Genomic DNA, 21,292 nt, shown 5'->3' with positions numbered 1-21,292 from the left:
GAATGCAAACTTGGTGCAGATATTTTGGAAAATAGAATGGAATTTCCTCAAAGTTAAAAATAGAACTACCCTATGACTCAACAATTGCACTACTAGATATTTATACAAAGAATACAAAAATACTAATTTATGCACCCTGATGTTTATAGCAGTTTATCTACAATAGCCAAAATATGGAAGCAGCCCTAATATCCATCGACTGATGACTGAATAAAGAAGATTTGGTGTGTACATATATATTTATTATTATATATCTATATATAATATATTTGGTATATATTATATGTATTTATATTTAATATGCATAGTATATGTTATATTTATTGTTACATATTATATATATAATGGAATAGTACTCAGCCATAAAAAGAATGAAATCTTGCCATTTGCAATGACATAGATAAAACTAGAGCATATCATACTAAGCATACTAAGTCAGTGGGACAAATACCACATGATTTCACTCATGTGGATTTTTAAAATTTTTGTTTTAAGATTTTATTTATTTATTCATGAAAGACACAGAGAGAGAGGCAGAGACATAGGCAGAGGAAGATGCAGGATCCCTGTGGGGAGCCGGATGCGGAACTTGATCCCAGGACCCTAGGATCACAACCTGAGCCAGAGTCAGATGCTCAACCACTGAGCCACCAAGGTGCCCTCATATGTGGAGTTTAAGAAACACAACAGATGATCAAAGGGGAAAACAAAGAGAGAGAGAAGGAGGCAAACCAGGAAACAGACTCTTAACTGTAGAGAACAACTTGCTGGTTATCAGAAGGGAGGTGGGTGGGGGCATGAGTGAAGTAGGTGATGGGGATCAGGGAGTGAACTTGTTGTGATGAGGACTGGGTGATGTATACAAGTGTTGAATCACTATATTGTACAATTGAAACTAATATTACACTGTTAACTAACTGAAATTTAAATTTAAAAAAGATTACCAAATCAGATAAAATAGCCAAAGGTCTTAAACAGTTAATAAAGGAATACAAATATATTTAATCTCATAGTTCCAAAAATGATACCATTTTTTCCTCCTCAAATTTTTTTTTAATTTATTTATGATAGTCACAGAGAGAGAGAGAGAGGGGCAGAGACACAGGCAGAGGGAGAAGCAGGCTCCATGCACCAGGAGCCCGACGTGGGATTCGATCCCGGGTCTCCAGGATTGCGCCCTGGGCCAAAGGCAGGCGCTAAACCGCTGCGCCACCCAGGGATCCCCTCAAATTTTTGAAGATGGAAGAAAAGTAATTAAAAAAATAAAATAAAATAATTTATTTTAAAAAAACAAAGTTAAAAATGTGGAAAGTCAAAGTTCTTTGAAGATTTAGAGAAAATGTTTGGCCAACATAATCTCAGTAAGAGATACACCTAATACATTTTCTATCAATTTGGTAGTAAAAAACCACTTCATGGGAAGATGGTAGAGGTGAGGAGAAAAGAAAAGGAAAAAAAAAAATGGTTCAGCACCCTGGGTTTCCTAATCCCATTCTTCTGACCCAGCTTCTAGTTCAGTGGTATAAATGAGTAACAGATGTGGGACTGGATGTCTTCCAGCATTAAGGGGAATGTGGTGCTCAATGGTGCTCAACACAGATTCCAGAAAGCAATTCTTCCAGTTGGCCAAAAACATCACCAGAGACAGTCCCAAAACAAGGAGATTGCTTCAGCACACAGGAAAGGGGCTGTATAGATCAAGGAAAGTCATCACAAGGCTCCAACCTAGGGAATGAAAAATTCAGCTTTGGAGCCTAGTAGCGTAATCACAGATCATATTATGAGTCATCTGTGGTATATATTTTGAGGCAGAGCTACAGATATGGCATTTGAATTTTAAGTGTTAATATCTTTTTCTGAAATAAGACAATGTCACCCATGAAATATTTGGTTTTCTTTAAGATACTATAATGAATTTCTGCCCGATGTTATAGTTTTGTAATGACAGCACTTTATTCTGTTTTCGTTCCACAGTTGCCTGCCATAACAGTTTAAAGGAGGAAGATTAGTGCAGTAATTTTGCTGCAATAAAGTCCACCTTGTGGAAGGTCAGTTCACTGCTTGCTTTTTGTTTTTCAAGATGAGACCCTTGGAGCAAGGAGAATAAGGCTGCTGAAACAGTTGGACAAAGTGGTCAGGGAAACACATCTTTCTACACATTACTGGATATGGTCTCACGCACAGAATCTGAGTAGCTTTTTGTTAAAAATGGCTACTGGGGCCAGATTGCTTCCTAGGATTCACATACTGTGAGTTTTTTTGTTCTGTCTTAAGGAAAACAAGACAAAACAAAAAGATAACCATAACATGTGTGGTTCTCTCAACAGTTTGTGGAGCCACAAAACATTTTACAGTATTTCCTTCATTTTAGGAGATTTCCTTTAGTTGTGGAATTAATCCAAGTGCCTTTCTTAACATCAGCAGAGTCATTTGAATATGGGCTTTACATTTTGTAAATTGAATCAACAGCTTTCTAGAGGTTTTAATGCTTCTGAAACACTTAAGTCTTGCAAAATTGCAATTCTTAAGAAAAGTATCATAATTCATTGAATATTCTCTTTGTGACTGGTACTTATAAAGTGTCTGACTTAGTTATCACAAAAGCTTTATGAAATAGTCTTACAATTTACAAATGAGAAAATTGAGGCCAAGACTAATTAGCATCTTTTCAAGATCACAGAGCTATAAAGATACAGTCCCATGCTTGAATTTGACTCAAAGCCAGAAACAAATAAAATATATACAAATGTGTTATATATTAATATTATATATTATTATATATTATATTATATGTTTTATATATACATATATAAAAATATATATTATTTACCAACTATGTACTATATACTTTATATATGTGTGTAGGTATGTATATATACACATAATGTACACAGTATAATGTATAATATATTATATGCTTAATATTTAATATATATTTAATTTATTTACACACACTATAATACTTAGTATATATTAAATATTAATATATAATATACTTAATATGTAATATATATTTATATATTTAATTTATGTATATATATATAAAATATATATTATTTACCTGCTATATATTATATATTTTATATATATGTGTGTGTGTGTATACCCACAGTATATGTATATATAGTATATATATACTTCTAATACATATTGGTTACCAATCTGGCTTCCAAACTTGGCCCAAATAAGATGTGCTTCTAGTTGAAAGGTCTAACTTTCTTAAAGTCATGGACCCTGACTTATTTGTGACTCCTCCACCTAGTTCAGGGCCTGGAACAGAGTAGTCCCTAAATTTTAGTCACTGGGTGATTAAAAAATGCTTAGAAATCATGTTTCTCATTGATTAGCAATTTGCTGATGTTCAAACAGAGGAGAGAGTTGTGTTAAACAATTTGCTGGTAGTTCAACATTTTAAAACATTTCTCACATTGTCTCTTTCTAAATTTAGACATGGTCTGTCAAGTTAACAATAAGAATTTGGCTCTATTTGTACCTACTCTATTCTTTTTCTTTTTAAGATTTTATTTATTTATTCATGAGAGACACAGAGAGAGAGACAGCGAGAGAGAGAGAGAGAGAGAGAGAGAGAGGCAGAGACACAGGCAGAGGGAGAAGCAGGCTCCATGCAGGAAGCCCGATGTGGGACTCCATCCCAGGACCCCAGGATCACACTCTGGGCCCAAGGCAGACGCTCAACCATTGAGCCACCCAGGGGTCCCATACATATTCTATTCTTACTTTTGTCATAGAAGTTTTTTTTTTTTTTTTCTAAACTATGGAGCTAGAGTGCAGAGGACTTAATTAATCATATTTTAAATGTGTGTTTGTGTGTGTATATGTGTGTGCGTGCAATGTTTTGTCCCATTTTCTTCTCGTCAAAAGTTAATTTTGTTTTTTGCTTCTTTATTTTGTAGATGACTGAGAATAGTTTAGGATAACACAAAATGAGTTATAAACCTTTTCTCAGAGACGCTGTGGATGATTTCTCCAATTCATCTCCTCTACCTCCCTGACAAGCGTGATAACTGCAAAATGGCATTCCAAGTTCTTTTTAAGGGAAATCCTTAATCCAGAGGATTTATTTTGAGCTAAGAGACTGAAAATTTCTCAATTTGAAGAGATGAATATAAATGAATGATTTCGGCTACCAGACAGAACTGTGAACATGTGGTACTTGCAGGTGTGTCATGTGTTGAAACCACAAAGATGAGTAAGATATGGCTTCCTGTACCTAAGGTGTTTTGCGTTATTCTGATGTAACAACTTACAGCAATTTAAAAATTTTTAAAAATTTTTGAACTCAGTTCTGTGTGTTAGTAATCATGTGTTTTTCTCTAACATAACTTTACTGTTACAGCTTGTAATAGAATCAAGTACAGTAGTTACTTGAATATCAGCTTGTTTGCATGGTATATAGCTTAAGGGAAAAAAGGATAAAGATAGTTCTATTCTGTTTCTGTGTCCAACTAGCAAAGGGATTCAGATAGGTCATATTAACCTCTCTGAGGCTCAGGTTTCTCCCAGTAAATTAAGAATTTGTTTTGCACTGGTATTTGAAATTGCTTCTATGCTTCAGCCAAGAGGTCTGCATTAAAGTCTACAATGCATGTAATGCACTTAGCGAAGTTCCTAATGCATATGTAATGCTTACATTTTAACTGAGCTAATCTTCACAATTAAGTGGCCTTATGCAATTCCATCGTTTTCTGTGTATTACACAAGGTATTGTGGTATATTGGACCCAATATAGCAGAATGGGGCTTGATCTTCCGCACCACTACTCCCAAAATCAATGGTGTTGCACAAAATACTTCTATGAAACTCCTATTAGTATTTGAAGAATGATGATAAAAATGTGGGTGATAAAACAAATTCTATTTTTCTTCTAATTTAATGTTCCAAACATATTTTAAAGGCTTACTAGTGCAGATATGCTTTATTGCTCAGACATTTTGACTACAGTAATCACCATATTGCTGAGTGAACTAACCAGTGTTGTGTTGGAGGTAATCATTGGTCCCCAAATGTTTCACACAGTGTTCAACACATGTTGGTCTCTGCACTCCTGTTCCTCTTCCTTTCCTTTTTAAGCATGTTAGTCTCTCTATGAGTCACAGGAAAATTAAACTCTACACTGCCAATGCGCACTATGAATATCTATCTAAATGAAAAGATACAGAAAAAATCTACTTTACCTTCATTTCGGAAACCAAGCTGATGTTGTAATGCCAGTCTTTACTGCCAGGCTGAAGCTTTGTCAATGCTACCAATATGCCATTTATAATCCCTCAAATGTATCAATATGTATCAACTTTTAAAATGCCATCACTGATTAAATTCTAAAATATTCTTCAATACTGACTATAATTGGACCCTGTGACCCTCATCTGTCTCCTGCCCAGACACCATTCCTGTAGCCAGGCATAGGGGAAATGGAGATTTGAGACCATAAAAAATAATTCTGAAGAGGCTGGTTGACATCCACTTTTCACACTGCAGAGATCACGAAAAGCTCTTGTCTTTTAGTAGAGGTTGCAGTGTCTTATGCCCAGGGACACTTGAGTATCCTGTTGTGGCTTGGCATTAAAACAGATTCATTGATGTTCTTCTGTGGGACTACTGGCTGGCCTTTTGTTTATTATTGTTATATTTTATTTGTATAGATATCCCGCCATGCTCTGTGCTATAAATAGTGATGTTTTTATTGTTAGTACCGTATACTTAATAAAGCTGCAGTTTTCCTGGCAATTAATTGTGCTGACAATCAATGCAGGGCTGCAGGCAGTGCGTTTATGTGCTGAGCTTTTGATGAGTGAAGCCCTAAGAAGTCAGGTTGTCAAAATTAAATACATTGCTCAGACATAAAGCCACCTTCTGTTCTTGGTTTGACCAAATTATAGTTGATTGTAGGCTGAGCCTAGACCTGGTTTTGCTTGTAAAGTAGAGACTATTTGGTCACCTTTAAGCAACAAGTTTAGAGGTGTATTTAGGACAAAATAACATGATAAAATTAGTCATGTCTGTTTTTGTCAGAGCTCAGTCTATTTTTGATACAATTTTCTTCTTTTGAAGTAAGTACTCTAGCAGATTTTGGAAAGCTTTTTGTTTTCCACCAAACTTTAAGATTTAATACACATATATGTTTGGTGCTTTGGTAGATAATTCCAATTACTCAGATAATTTCCCTGATTAAATATGGCTAATAATTTTGTATTTTTGTCTACATTTCTTTTTCTTCTTCAATATACTAAACAGCAGTTTCTGTGGCATTTGACTCTATGTCCTGACTCATTGGATGTTTGATCTTTGCAGTAATGATGACAGTAACAGATCGAAAGGCATTTGATAATTATAATAGGAAAAACTTCATTCGGCAAATGACTTTGAGTACCTTTTTATTTTGTTATCTAGTATCAAATTTATTTATAAATGTAAATGTAAGCTATTATTTTAATAATAATGAATTGTCAAATTATCTAGAAGTTATTTTTATTGCTTTCCTCAAAGTATCAAGTGGATAATAATTAATACAACTCTAAGACTTTGGTTCTTCACACTTTATAATAAATGAACATGTAAAATTTAGCTCATAGTTAATTTCCACAATTTCATTCCCTGAACATGGATTTGAGTCAAATGAACTGTGTTGGACCAATAAGTCCATATTTTAAAGATAGAAATCATGTTGTAGTTTTTCTCCCTCTTTTTGTTATAGCTCTTAAAATATTTTCATATACATAATTTTAGATTTACAGAGGATGTTTATATGGCCTAGAAAGTTGTTGAGGAAGGAATAGATACCAAACAAATACTCAGTTACTGACTGACCTTACAAACAAATAAACAATAATGTTATAATAGTAAAAACTGGGGCACATGGGTGGCTCAGTCGGTTGAACATCTGTCTTAGGCTCAGGTCATGATTCCAGAGTCCTGGGATTGAGTCCCACAGCAGGCTCCCTACTCAGCACTTTTCCTTTTCCTTGCACTCTGCTCTCACTCTCTCTCACTCCCTCCCCCTTCAATAAATAAATAAAAATCTTTAGAAAAATAAATAAAAAAACAATTTAAAATAATAGATATGCGACTTCTGGTTTCCATTTAGAGATGTTGAGGGCTGAACAGAACATCATCTCTAAACACACAACAAAAATAACCTGACAAACATCAGGTTCATGATTTTCTGGAACCCATGAAGTGTTGAAATCAACAAGACAACCAAATGGCTCAAAATATAAAAAGAGGCAAGCTCATACGGGGAGAAGTGAAGCATAATTTCTTATTTACTTGGGCTGGGTAAACCAGACACTGGTAAGTCAAGTTCTGCTAAAATGATTGGCAAATGGATAGAAGGAAGTAAAAAATGCCCTGGAAAGTTAGCTTTAAAAAATTGTCCATACCCTCTTGAAAGTATTTCATGCATCTGCATCCACCAGGTGATCACACACACACACACACATGCACAAATACAAAAAAGAAATGTCTTGAAAGAATTTCCCTAAGTGAAAATCTGAGAGAGGACAGCTGTTAGAAGAGCACAGAACTCCACTGAAACACTTTCAACTTTACTGCCCCTTAGAAACAAAACCTTCATGTGAACAGAGGGGTAAAATACTGTTGTCCTACAGGCACTGGAGAAGATCTCTTGTGACTAGAAAAAAGGAGCAGGGAAAAAATCATCACTGGAAGAGAGAGAGGAATATCTGTTCAGCCAATGGAGTGAAAGAGTATGGAGAAGACCAAACCCGCAAGACCCACAAGAAAATAACCACGTGGAATGCTCTGTCATTGGCCACCCACCGCCAGGATAATATCAAGTAACAAGTAACTTGTACAAGACATACCTTTCCCATGGTACACTGCAAAGGGTAGATTAAAGCTGAGTGTGAACCAGATTTTTTAAAAACAAACACATAACAAAACAAAAAACTGAAATCTGTAATGTACTGAATATGAACACAGGCAGAGCAAACTCCAAAGTTAGCCTACCTCTTACTTAGATTAACTCAAACCTCTGCATTAAAGACCTATCTGAAATAGAGGTGATCCCATATCCCAGAAATAATATTTTCGCCTCAGTTCATTCTAGTAAATTACTAAACTCAAAGGAGATGTGGGGAAATCCCTGGACTCGCAGTTGGTGTCAGAAGCAAGTGCTGTCTTATGGAGGATTTACCCTGCAAATTGCAGTTTCACAATTCTGCAGAGCTATCTACAAAAACTCTACTCTGAACTTAGATGTAGATAAGTTAAAAGTAAAAGTACGAAAAAATATGCTATGCCAACACTGCAAAGAAGAAATATGGAGTAACAGTATTAATTCCAGACAAAGTAGACTTTCAACAAGAAATATCACCAGGAATAAAGACAATATTGCATATGGACAAAGGGCTCAATTCTCAAGGGTACACAACAGTCCTTAATGTGTGTTCATCTAATGGAAATTATTCTTATTCTGAGTTCATGAAGCAAAATATAAGAGAATTAAAATGATAAATAAATAAATCCATAATTTTAGTTGAGGATTTCAACATCCTTCTCTAAGTTATAGAATAAATAAGAAGAATGTCAGTAAGGCTATAAATGACTTGAAGAACACTACATCCAAATTGACCTAACTGAAATTTATAGAACACTTCCATCAAGAGTGATAGAATTCACATTATTTTCAAGTGCACATGAGTATTTCACCAAAATAGACCACATTCTGGGCCACAAAACAATCTTTAGGAAATTTTCAAAATCTTTCTTGTTAATGTGTTTATAGAAACTTATGTACTCCATGTTGTTTAATGGTCACTGAATAAACATTTTTTAGTGGGACACCTGGGTGGCTCAGTGGTAGAGTGTCTGCCTTTGGCTCAGGGCGTCTGGATCCGGGATCGAGTCCCACATCAGGCTCCTTGCATGGAGCCTACTTCTCTCTCTGCCTGTGTCTCTGGTTCTCTGTCTATGTCTCTCATGAATAAATAAAATTTAAAAATTTTTTTAGTAATTTTATCCATATAGAAAATAATGACTTAAATTATAAGAGAGTTGCTCTATGATAAGTTATGGTTCTTGAAACAAAAATGCAAAATTAAGCAAGATCTCTAGTCTAAGTAGGAAATAAGGGAAAATACATACAGAGAAAAATAAGAATGTGGAGATGAAATAGCCAATAATGTAGAAGAAATTTGATAATTATAATTAAATGCTATATTTTGTGTTGATTACAACAGAACAAGTTATCTTGGTCTTCACCACATTGGACATACCCATTTCACTTGGATGAGAATTTCTTCTAAGCATGCTGATGCATTATAATTTATGAGGCACATTTGCACATAGGAATGATATTGCTCAAATAGATTCTTTAGGTATGCCACTAGTAAATTATCTAAACTAGTATACCATTATACTAAGCAGTATCTAGTACTCCCTAGGGTAACTTGTACCACACACATAATTAGAGATCATCTGTTACTCTGAAGGCAAAATGTGTTTTAATGTAGAAAAGGGGACTTTGGGGAAGCTGCGTTATCTAATACAGGCAACTGACTAGAACAGTGAACTGATGGCTATTGTTTTTTTCCTGTATCTTTTGCTAATTATTAGTAAAACCTAATGTGGTTTATAATGTGTATTTCAGGAACATCTGCTTGATAATCCAGTCTTTGTGATTATGTAAAGTGATGTTAAAATTTTAATATAAATTTGATATAGAAGAATATCACAGTTAATATTGAAAAATCTGTCAAATAACTACTTTCTTTTTGAGAAAGAAAGAGAGCATGCATGAGAAGAGAGTGTTGGGGGTGGAATGGCAGAGGGAGAGGGAGAGAGAGAATCTTAAGCTGGGCATGGAGCCTGACCCAGAGCTTGATCTCATGAGTAGGAGTTCATGGTCTGACCTGAATCCAAGAGTAAGACACTGAACTGACTGAGCAACCCAGGTGCCCCTCAAATAACTACTTTTGAAAAACAATATTTTTATGTAATTTTATGAATGAGCTTATCCAAGACGCTCAAGTCATAGATAATTTTTATACGGATAAAGCTGTCCTACAGCATAGGAAAAAAAAAAGGAAATTTCATTATTCCTTCTACAAAGTTATCATTATTTTGGAATGAAAATATAACAAAGAGAGCATGTAGGAAGAAAACTATTAAAAACAGACACAGGTAAACTAAATAAAATTCTAGCACAAACAATCACCAATATTCATTTAAGAAACATAATAGGAAAGTATACCATTCTTAATAAGTACAAAAACATAAAAATACAGGAGAATATTTAGACAAGATATAGATAGGATATTTGTAAGAAAAATTCAACATTTTCCTGAATGACATAAAATAGTTGAATAAGTAGAGAGATACTATGTCCTGGATACTAATGCTGAGAAATGCAAAATTACTCAGTTTTCTCCAAAATACATACCAAGCAATAAAATTCTCATCAAAATAGCAGCAGGATTTTGGGAAGTACTGAACAACATGAACCAAAAAGTCATCTATAAGCATGAATAAGAAAGGTTAGCAAAGGAAATCATGCAACTAAAGAATAATGAAGTGAGGGGAGAAGACTAATACTGTTCTAGATATTAAATGAAAGTATAGATTTCTAAAATGAACAGGATATGACAAGACTGGGGTGAGAAAGAGAATTCATGGCAACAATAGGAAATCAAGTGAGATGAATTATGTACATTGTAAGTATTTATGATCTGATAGTCCTATTATTTCAGATAAATGTGAACAGCGAATATTTATAATTTTAAATAATAAGATAATTGGTTAATTTTTTGAAGATATTCTTTTTAAGGATCCTAACTTCACTTATTATAACAAAATTATTTTTAGATGCTTTAACATTACAAGTTCTAAAAGATTAAGTTTAATGTTCATTTGATCTTAAAAGGGGCTATGGCTATCTAAGTAACATCTTTTCTTAAATAAAAAGAAAATGATAAGATTGACTAAAGAAAAAAATAGTACTACATACACAAGTACTTCTGTTGATCAGAAATGCCACTAATAGTATTCAAGAGAGAATAAAATCCTGGGAGGAGAATTTTTGTGACATATACGACAAAAGGTTGGATATTTTTTCCTATTGTATAAAGAATTTTTACAAATCAAAATAGCAACACTAAAATTTAATTCCCGTGTAATCTCTTTGTAAACATACTAATAACACATGTTCTGGCAAGCACACTAATGCTATTTACTGGTAGGTGAGTCCACGGAATGTTTTCGGCAGGATGTTGCATACTCCAGGATTACTTAAATGGATCATAACTGGAATCCATGTATTTATGGGGAATAGCTCTCTAGAAAATATCACATTAGTTATATAAATGAATATAAATTGGGAGCATTTCAGAGCCAAAAGAGTTTCCTATTGTGTAAGTAATATCCTGGTTGCTTAACTTAGAAACCCCATATGTTACATCTGGACGAGGGCACAATGTAATAGAAGAAGGACCTGAAGAGTAGCACTGATAGTTCCAGACTCCTTTATGCTTTGCCAGTGCCTTGCAATTACCTGCATCCTTGACATTATTAACAAAGCTTAATAATGGGTAGAATCACTGACTTTTGTGTGTCTGAATTAACATTCATGCCTCAGCAAGAACAATGAGAACGTGAATAGAAATTTAACAACAATCAAAAAGATTCAAGATTTATAAGCTAATAATAACTAACTTTTTTGAGCAGTTTCTATATGCTAGATAATGTATTAAGAGTTTTTCACTGGGGCGCCTCAGTGACTCAGTCACTTAAACATCTGACTCTTGATCTCCAGTTGGGCTCCATGCTGGTTGTGGAGACTATTAAAACAAAACAAAACAAAACAAAACAAAACAAAACAAAAAACAAAACAAAACAAAACAAAACCAGCCCTGAGTCTTAGAGTTTAAGTGACTGGCTCTGAGTTACAAAAACTAAGTTTAATAATCAGAGCTCAAATTTAGGTTTGAAGGAATCCAAAGTCCATTCTTTTTTTCTCCCCCTCATATTAGAAGCAGCAAAATTGAGAAAAAAAAAAAAAAAGTTGGCTAAGTAAATGTGCAAATATAAATAAAAACACAAAAACATGTCTATAAAACTGAAGAAAAAAACTTAAAATATTACTAAAGATCAGGACAATATCAAAATTATTTAAATTGGCACAACTTTTCTAGCATTTCTGGTCCTATATATCAAGAGCTTAAAAAATGTATAAAGAAATTTGATCTAGAATTGTAGAAATTCAACCTGAGGGAAACATCAAAGATATCTGTATAGAAATATATTTTGTAGAATAATTTAATATTTAGAAAAAAATTTTTAAAAACCTAGTTTCAATACTAAAGAATTGGTTAAATCAATCATACTACTTCTGATACTTTTAATCATTACATTTTAACAATGTTAATAAAACTTTGCTTAACAAAATATCAATTAACAAATAACTTACAGTAGGTGTAAAACAGGGAAACTTCTGTGCATAAATGCTACACTTTATAGTTATGTGTTTATATAGGCATAGAAAAATAGAAATAATACCTGTTTATATAGTAAATGTCAATAATAATTAACAATGCTCAGAGATTGTGAGTTATTTTCTACTTTGAGCTTCCGGATTTTCCAGTTATTCTATGGTAAAAATCAACTCTTTTTTAAATTAGAATAAATCTTTTACATATATATTTTAAAAATCCAAATTTGTGAAAAGACAGCTTTGGCCTTAGTGTTAAAACTCGAAATTAATTTTAGCTCTAATCAATTTTGTAAATAAGATAAAAATTTAAGGCACGAATTGAGAAGTTGCATCCTATTGTCAGATTTTATGGCATAAACTTTTAGGGAGCATAAAAAATCTAGAAAAGAGAAAACGATTTTGTCTTGGAATTAGAAGTAAATATTTCATGGAGAAGATTAAGATTTATTTTTGTGGAAAACAAAGGAGAGCATTTATGGAAGTAGTGAGGACACTTGTTCATTTCCACTTAGGGTCAGAGAGACTAGTCATACTGAAACAAGTTTTTTAAAAGGAGTATTCACTTAAAAAAATATGTAAGGACTTTGGAAGGCAATGCAATTGGGACTGCTTCCAATTGAAAGAGTGTGGGAAGGAGGTGACACATGATATGCTGAATCAATTGAAGTGCAACACCTTTTTTATTGACAAATTGTGTCATTTTTGTCTTCTGAGAGGCAAGTGCTGAGACTGGAGTAGATATGTGAGAGAGTTATCAGGGAAGTTCTTATCACGTAAAATAGGCAGGAAGGTCCCATGACCATGATGCAGGTCTGACATCAGTGAAAGGAGGGGGCTTGCCTTGGTCTTGCTTGGCAGATGAAGTGCAGCATTTTTTTTTTTTTTCTGACTGCAAAATTCAAAATGGGGCTCAAGGTATTCGTTTCATCTACACCAGAGAAGGCAGACCGAGTGGCGAGGCTTTTGTTGAACTTGAATCAGAAGATGAAGTCAAATTGGCCCTGAAAAAAGACAGAGGAACTATGGGACACAGATATGTTGAAGTATTCAAGTCAAACAACGTTGAAATGGATTGGGTGTTGAAGCATACTGGTCCAAATGGTCCTGACAAGGCCAATGATGGCTTTGTACGGCTTAGAGGACTCCCCTTTGGACGTAGCAAGGAAGAAATTGTTCAGCTCTTCTCAGGGTTGGAAATCGTGCCAAATGGGATAACATTGAGGGTGGACTTCCAGGGGAGGAGTACGGGGGAGGCCTTTGTGCAGTTTGCTTCACAGGAAATAGCTGAAAAGGCTCTAAAGAAACACAAGGAAAGAATAGGGCACACAGGTATATGGAAATCTTTAAGAGCAGTCGAGCTGAAGTTAGAACTCACTATGATCCACCACGAAAGCTTATGGCCATGCAGCGGCCAGGTCCCTATGACTGACCTGGAGCTGGCAGAGGGTATAACAGCATTGGCAGGGGAGCTGGCTTTGAACGGATGAGGCGTGGTGCTTATGGTGGAGGTTATGGAGGCTATGATGATTATAATGGCTATAATGATGGCTATGGATTTGGGTCCGATAGATTTGGAAGAGACCTCAATTACTGTTGTTCAGGAATGTCTGATCACAGATATGGGGATGCTGGCTCTACTTTCCAGAGCACGACAGGACATTGTGTACACATGCGGGGATTACCTTACAGAGCTACTGAGAATGACATTTATATTTTTTTTTCACCGCTTAACCCTGTGAGAGTACATATTGAAATTGGTCCCGAGGGCAGAGTAGCTGGTGAAGCAGATGTCGAGTTTGCAACTCATGAAGATGCTGGGGCAGCTATGTCAAAAGACAAAGCAAATATGCAACACAGATATGTAGAACTCTTTTTGAATTCTACAGCAGGAGCAAGCAGTGGTGCTTATGGTAGCCAAATGATGGGAGGCATGGGCTTGTCAAACCAGTCCAGTTATGGTGGCCCAGCCAGTCAGTAGCTGAGTGGTGGTTATGGAGGCGGCTATGGTGGCCAGAGCAGCATGAGTGGATATGACCAGGTTTACAGGAAAACTCCAGTGATTTTCAATCAAACATTGCATAGGCAGCCAAGGAGCAGTGAGCAGCAGCGACTACAGTAGTGGAAGCCGTGCATCTATGGGAGTGAACGGAATGGGAGGGATGTCTAGCATGTCCACTGTGAGTGGTGGATGGGGAAAGTAACTGATCCTGATCACTGACTCTTGGTCAATGTTTTTTAAAGAAAAAAAGTTTAACAGTTTTGCAATACAAGCTTGTGATTGATGCTTCTTACTCTAAGTGGAAATCAGGATTGTTTTAAAGACTTAAGGTTCAGTATTTTTGAACACAAACATTCATCTAGGATGTAACACCTGAGTAAACTAGAACTGTTAAACAATTTTCAGCTTTTCTCTAGTTCTATTGTAGGATGTACTTAATAAGCAGCAAGTGTATTTAGGTTAAAGCAGTTGAATTATGTTAAATGTTGCTCTTCTACCACGTTACATTGAACACTGTTGGGATGCATGTTGAAAGACATACTTTTTTGTAAAACGCAATATAGGAGCTGTATCTACGATTAAAAGTGAGCACATTTGGCATGTTTGTTAATTCTAGTTTCATTTAATAACCTCTAAGGCACGTAAGTTTAAGCATTTTTTTTTTTTTTAAGTTAATGGACAACTTTGAGATGCAACACCATACGTTAGGATTTTGGTCTTGGTGTTTGTATGAAATTTTGAGGCCTTGATTTAAACTTTTCCTTGTATCGTGATTTCCTTTTAGGTGTATTGCGCTAAGTGAAACTTGTCAAATAAATCTTCTTTTAAAAACTAAAAAAAAAAAAAAAAAAAAAAAAGCTGTGGCAACTGAAGTTTTTCAACCAGCTACACTCCCACAGCAGGTCTCCTTAAAGAGAGAGCTGAGCAGGACACCCATAAAGTCCTTTTTGACTGCAGAGACTCACTTCTCCACATAAATGGGGGCCCTTATTCCATGGTTCTGGTGGCCCATCATTCCTGCGAGGAAGCTTCAAAGGGGGATATTTCACAGCTAGCAAGATGAATCGCCATTGCCACCCTCCAGATTGTGAATTCCCTTCACCCTTGCCTGTTACCTGGGGAGGTCTTGATAGCTTATCTGGAGACACGACCCAAATCTTCACTCCTAACGAGTCTGAGACTTTGGTAATCATACATTTCTCAGTACCAGTTGCTTCATACATCTGTTCCCAGTGACAAATGGGCAAAGGAATATCTTGAAGCTCCATGAAACCATGACCCAGTTTCACAGGTATTGCTCCCTTACCCGAGTGTATAAAAGCAGCCCTATCTCCTCTTACTGCCCACTCAATTTACCCTCCCAACATAGTAACCATTTCTTGCCTACTGGTCCCTAAATGTAAGGAGTCCAAAGTACCCTGATAGTGTTTGTTGCTTGTAATTAATTCAATGGAAGTCTTGCTATATCCCTGGCAAGAGTGTATTCCTCTTGATGACCAAGACTTCTAACCCTGCCAAGCTTAGAATTATGCTCAAAGTCCCCCCAGGGATCACTAGGAGTGACAGTATGTCCATTACTCACCTTAATCCTGGAACCACCTGTTTCAGTTTGGGTCCTCCAAGAATCAGATACCTAGATTGTACTAGATGCACAGGAGATTATTGGGTAAATATGACTATGGAGGAGAGAAGCAGGAGGTAGAGAAGGCAGAGAGAGCCTTCACATCTCAATTGTGACTTAGTAAAGGAAGGATTGGATAGGAAGAGCCTCAGAATGCAGTGCTGTTTGGAGAGTTTCAGCCGGCTGATAGCAAGTCCCCTAGCCAAAATTGCAGGTCACAGGAATTCCCCATCATGTAGGAATGCTCAGGTGGGTGAGGACTGTACTACTTTCCTCCACTCCTGCCATGCTCAGTCATGACTGGAGCAGCAGACCAGGAGTGGCCTGGCACGGACACTGGTGGGTACAAAGTGACAGCACTTGGGGGCTCTCAGTCACCTGTGCTTGCCAGGCAGGTTTTCTTAAAGGAGTATGTGGGCAGTCTACTTCAATGACCCCTCCAAAAAAAAAAAAATTCATCTGAGTTAATCCAAGAGAAGTCTAGGTCTTAAATATGCACAGCTTAACTGGTGGAGGGAAGAAGACAACTGGAGATACATTCATACTGTGTGAAAGATTCTTACCTTGGAGGTTTTAATCCCTACTCCTTTGTGAAGGTGATGCTTTGACGTATACTTGTTACTGTCATCTCTCTGCCAGGCGCAAACACGAAAATGCCTGAGTTAGCCTGAAGGGGGGCTTGAGTTGTTTTTATTAAGAGTTGTACTCTCTTCGTGTAAAGTATTTTAGTATCAGAATTAATATTGAAATGTAAATATTTAGAATAAAATCTCACTCTTCTGTAGCTGTTTAATTCCCTTTAAAAATATTTTTATGTGCTCTGGGATATCCTTTAGCATTTTCATTTTTTATTGACAGCCGACATCTACCAGAAAGACCACTAACCGTATTTGCCAGTGTTTTTGCAAATATTTTATTTGTCAGTAGAGAAGCTGCCTGAATGTTACAAAGATTGTGTGGAAGCTTGACATGTTATATGTATTGACTGATTGACGGATATTTACGTTTGGACATATTTATATGCGATGAGTTGAGAATATTTTAATATTAGTGTGCTGATGCTAATCTATAGAACGGCTCATAATTGAATTCTTACAGACCCAGTATCTTTAGAAATTTCACTCGCTCACAACCCTGATGAACTACCATAATAATTGATTGTATTAACAGAAATAAATAGCCCAGATTTAGCTCTGTCTCAAAACAACCCTGTTTCAACTGACACAGATGAGGAGTGAGGTTATTTCACATTGACCCAGTCAGGTCAAGGCTCAAGGAAAGACTTGGCTTGTGCCTTTAATTTGATCCTGCAGACAAGAGGATGAATCGGCTTTGTCAGTCTCTTTCTGTTTGGCATGGATACCAATAACCTTGCTTCACTTTCGTGTTTCTCCTAGAGGGAAGGAATTTTGGCAGAATATTGCTTACTTTTACACTTACGGAAGTTGCACAGTTTAAGGAGGGAACAGTAATTACATGCCATTAAACTTGGAAGGCCATTGGCATAGATGAACATTCTGAAGAGGACACAGCCTTCAAGTTCAGTAAAGGATGATTACCAGAGCATTTTAGTAGAGAGCTGGTGAAGGAGAGGAAGGAATAACTCTGGAAATGTGCTAAGGCAGCAAACCTATGAAAATGCAGTTAGACACGGCAGTGACTACATTGATTATGCCAGGAATGATTTAGCAGAGGTGTTTCACACTTGCCATTAAACAAAGTGCCATAATAGGGTTTAAAATGTACTCAGATTCTACTTGCTACATCCAGCTTAAACCATAGAAGTGTCACTTACATTATTACTTTCATGTTGGTTTGTGTGACGATCCCTAGCTTTCTGTGACAGGACTGTTTCTCCTCTTGGCTCTGGATTCCGCAGTTGCGGAAATTTCTGGGTTCCTCTATGCCAATCAATGACTCTCTTTTCTGTAGAACACATCTTAAAAGTGACCTCTTCCAGGAAACTTTCCTGATTAATTGCAATCAATTACTTCCCTTCAGCACCTTCCTTTCGTAAACACTGCTTTAAATTATATTTTTGATATGTTGGTTGGAAAGAAGGTTTAAAATACATAAGTGCGTATATATATATATATATATCCTAGACCTTCAAATGTGTATGAATAGTAATGGAATATAGATGTCGATCATCACAGGAGGCAATTACCTTTATAACTAGATCATTAGCTCTGACTAAGCGAGCATTCTTTCATTCTTTTTGTAACCTCCATAAGCATTGTGTTGTGCTGAAAACAGTACACAAAAACGTCAGGTGACAGGCCCTGTGGATTCAGTAGAAGGCATTTATTTCTGACACAAATGAAAGGGAAAGGAAAAAGCTCTGAAGATCCAAAGTGGGTAGGTCATTTTCCCACTAAGACGCTGAAACTAGCCACTGTCAAGTCGGAAGTTGCTTATGTTATTGAGATTATATGACCAAGTGTGGTAATAGCTACATTAGGACAGAGTTAAACAACATATATAATAATACTAAGAGGTGGGACAAAAGTTGTGCTATTCTCAGTTGTGCTCTGCCCAAGCCTTAAGCTTCCCTGAAGCTGACTTCTTTTTGACTCCAGAATAAAATCTTATGGAAAACCATCTGTATTCCTGCTCTATGCTTCCTAATGCCATTCCTAATTAGAATGCATGCACATAGATGGGATTCAAGTGTCTAAGTCATCCATATGATTACTAAATATTTTAAGTTCCTATTGCTTCTATAACAAATTACTACACACTTGATGGTTTACACACACACACACACACACACACACAATTTATTATCATACAGTTCTGGAGATCAGAAGTCCAAAATCAGGGATGAGCTTCCTCCAGCAGATCTTGAAAATAATCAATTTCTTGGCCTCCATCTTCTAGAGGTACATTCCTTGCTTTCTTTGGCTCCTCGTTCTTCCTCCATCTTCAAAGCTAGCAGTGTAGCATCTTGCTTCTATCATCATATTATATCTTTTTTCTGTCTTTCACCTTATCTCCCTCCATTTCCCTTTTCTAAGGACACAAGGTTGCCCTTAGGATCCATTTAAATAACCCAAGATATTCTCCCCATGTTAAGATCATGAATTTAATTACATCTGCAAAGTCCATTTTGCCACTTACGGTAACATTTGCCAATTCCAGGGCTTAGGATAATACTAGATATTTCAGGCGTGGTAGGATGGTAGGGAAATAAATTTTCCTGGGGTAGGAGGATGGTGGAGTGGCAGGGCTATCTTTTAAGGTCCTTTAAATCCTATCAGTAGCTGCCTTGCCTGACCACTAGGGCATGACCTAGACAATAGCACTGAATTGACTTTGTGCTTTAACCTTTCAAATGCTCATTATGCAAAGAGCATGGGTTTTCTATTCTCACAGAACAGTAAAATTATAGTATGGGCTATTCAGTTTCTAGGCCAGTCCTTGGTCCTTCCTTCCAATGTATTAGCTTTGCTGTTGAGATGTAAATTTTCTTAGCTTTCAAGTCCTTCAGAATAGGCAGCCAACAACTCCTTTAGATCAAAAAGAAGAATAACACTCAAAGTAAGAGCCATGCATATATGTATTATGTAAAATGCTCCTTTTAATTTTCTCACCACAAAAAAACCCTTAACGTTATGCTCCTTCCAATATTTTGTGGCATTTGTCATGGGGTTTCAAGCAAAGCATTGTCTGTTATTCTGATCATATTACCAGATAAACTTATTATGAGATTTACATAATTTAACAATATCCGTCATGCATAGGTAGTCCCATTAAACCACATGTAAACTGTGATCATTTAGCGGATGAAATGGAGATTAACGTTTTTCTACCAGCACAAAAAATGTTGCCACAAATTACATATTTTTTCTTGACAGTGAGATTTCTAAAATGATTTTTAAAGAATGTTTGTAAGAAACATTTTCCACAGTGGATAAAAAAAATAACAACCAACAACAACTCAGCTATGTAGGAAAATAATTGGGGTTGTTGAAGTATGTAAAGGAGATAAAGCATCCGTTATATACCAAGAAGTATAAAGAAAATATTTTCCAATTATGAAAATGATGATCAAAGAAAATGTCACTTCTGTGACAGACAAAGGGAAATGGCATAGATTATTGGCTAGAAATTTAAAACGTTTTGAAGCCAAATGAAAAAAGAAGAGATAAAATTTGATTCAAATACTCAGAGCATTGTTCATCTTATAAATGATAATTGCAAAAATATTCCATTTTAAGCAGGGAAAGCACGCATACATATCTCTGGAGATACATAAAGCAAGAATGAAAGCGGACGAACCTGTAGGGTATAAGTACAAATCTGCACAAGGCAATGGTCTGAGTCCATTGAATTGTTGAGAAGTCTCCCTCCTCCTTTTTTTTTTTTTGATTCATTAGTTCTAGAATAACATGGAGATTAGTAGACAACCAAGGGTATTGTGATATGTCCATTTTAATTACTTTAATAAACAGAAGATCTAAGTCTATTGACCTATTCAAATTAAAGACTTAAAACGTAGACTTGACTGTGTAATGATCTTTAGTTGTAAGAGTAAGTTATTTTTTATCAAACCTACAGAACCCATACTCAAATAACTGAGACCCACTTGAGGTAATACCTCCTGTTACATACATATATATATATATATATATATATATATATGTATGTATGTTGGGACTAAAACAGGGGCCAATGTTATCAGTGGCAAGCAAATTGATTAATTAAGATTGTTGGACTTTTAGTTTCATTGAAAATCATTTGAATTCAGGTCCTCTCCCTTCATTAAAGTAATTAGTGCTTCTCAGATAATGTTAAGGTGCTCAGGTCTCAACAACTATTTTGGTATGTGACATGATTTTTTATAATGAGGGTCAGTTTCAGTCAAGTTTTATGTAATGATTTTTATAAATAAGAGACACGGTCTGTTTAATTGATGGATAGTCCTTTTAGTAATCATAATATATAGCTTTATAGTTCATAAATTTGCAAATATTTTTTCATGTAATTAGTCATGATCTATAATAGTCACAAATTTACACAAATCCGCCCCTTACTCTGTTACTTCTCATACGTATTGGAAAAATAAAAGGGATTTTGCACTGCTGTTATTGGTATTGGCAGAAAAATATTGGTTCAGAAAAGATAAATGGTTGCAATGTGCATTTATTAGTGTTTTGTTGTTGGACTTTTAAGGTTATAGTTTTTAATATAAAATATAGAT

At 35.6% G+C, this 21,292-nt stretch overlaps 1 pseudogene; it reads left to right on the top strand.

The window, feature by feature from the left end:
• The first annotated feature begins 13,325 nt into the window (after window positions 1-13,325).
• Window positions 13,326-15,315, top strand: LOC140625288 (heterogeneous nuclear ribonucleoprotein H2-like; annotated as a pseudogene).
• The last annotated feature ends 5,977 nt before the right edge of the window (window positions 15,316-21,292 follow it).

Source organism: Canis lupus, chromosome 36, assembly GCF_048164855.1.
Source record: "Canis lupus baileyi chromosome 36, mCanLup2.hap1, whole genome shotgun sequence".
Lineage (NCBI taxonomy): Eukaryota > Metazoa > Chordata > Mammalia > Carnivora > Canidae > Canis > Canis lupus.
Note: the sequence above shows the minus strand (reverse complement) of the source record. Positions and strands in the feature narration are given on the sequence as shown.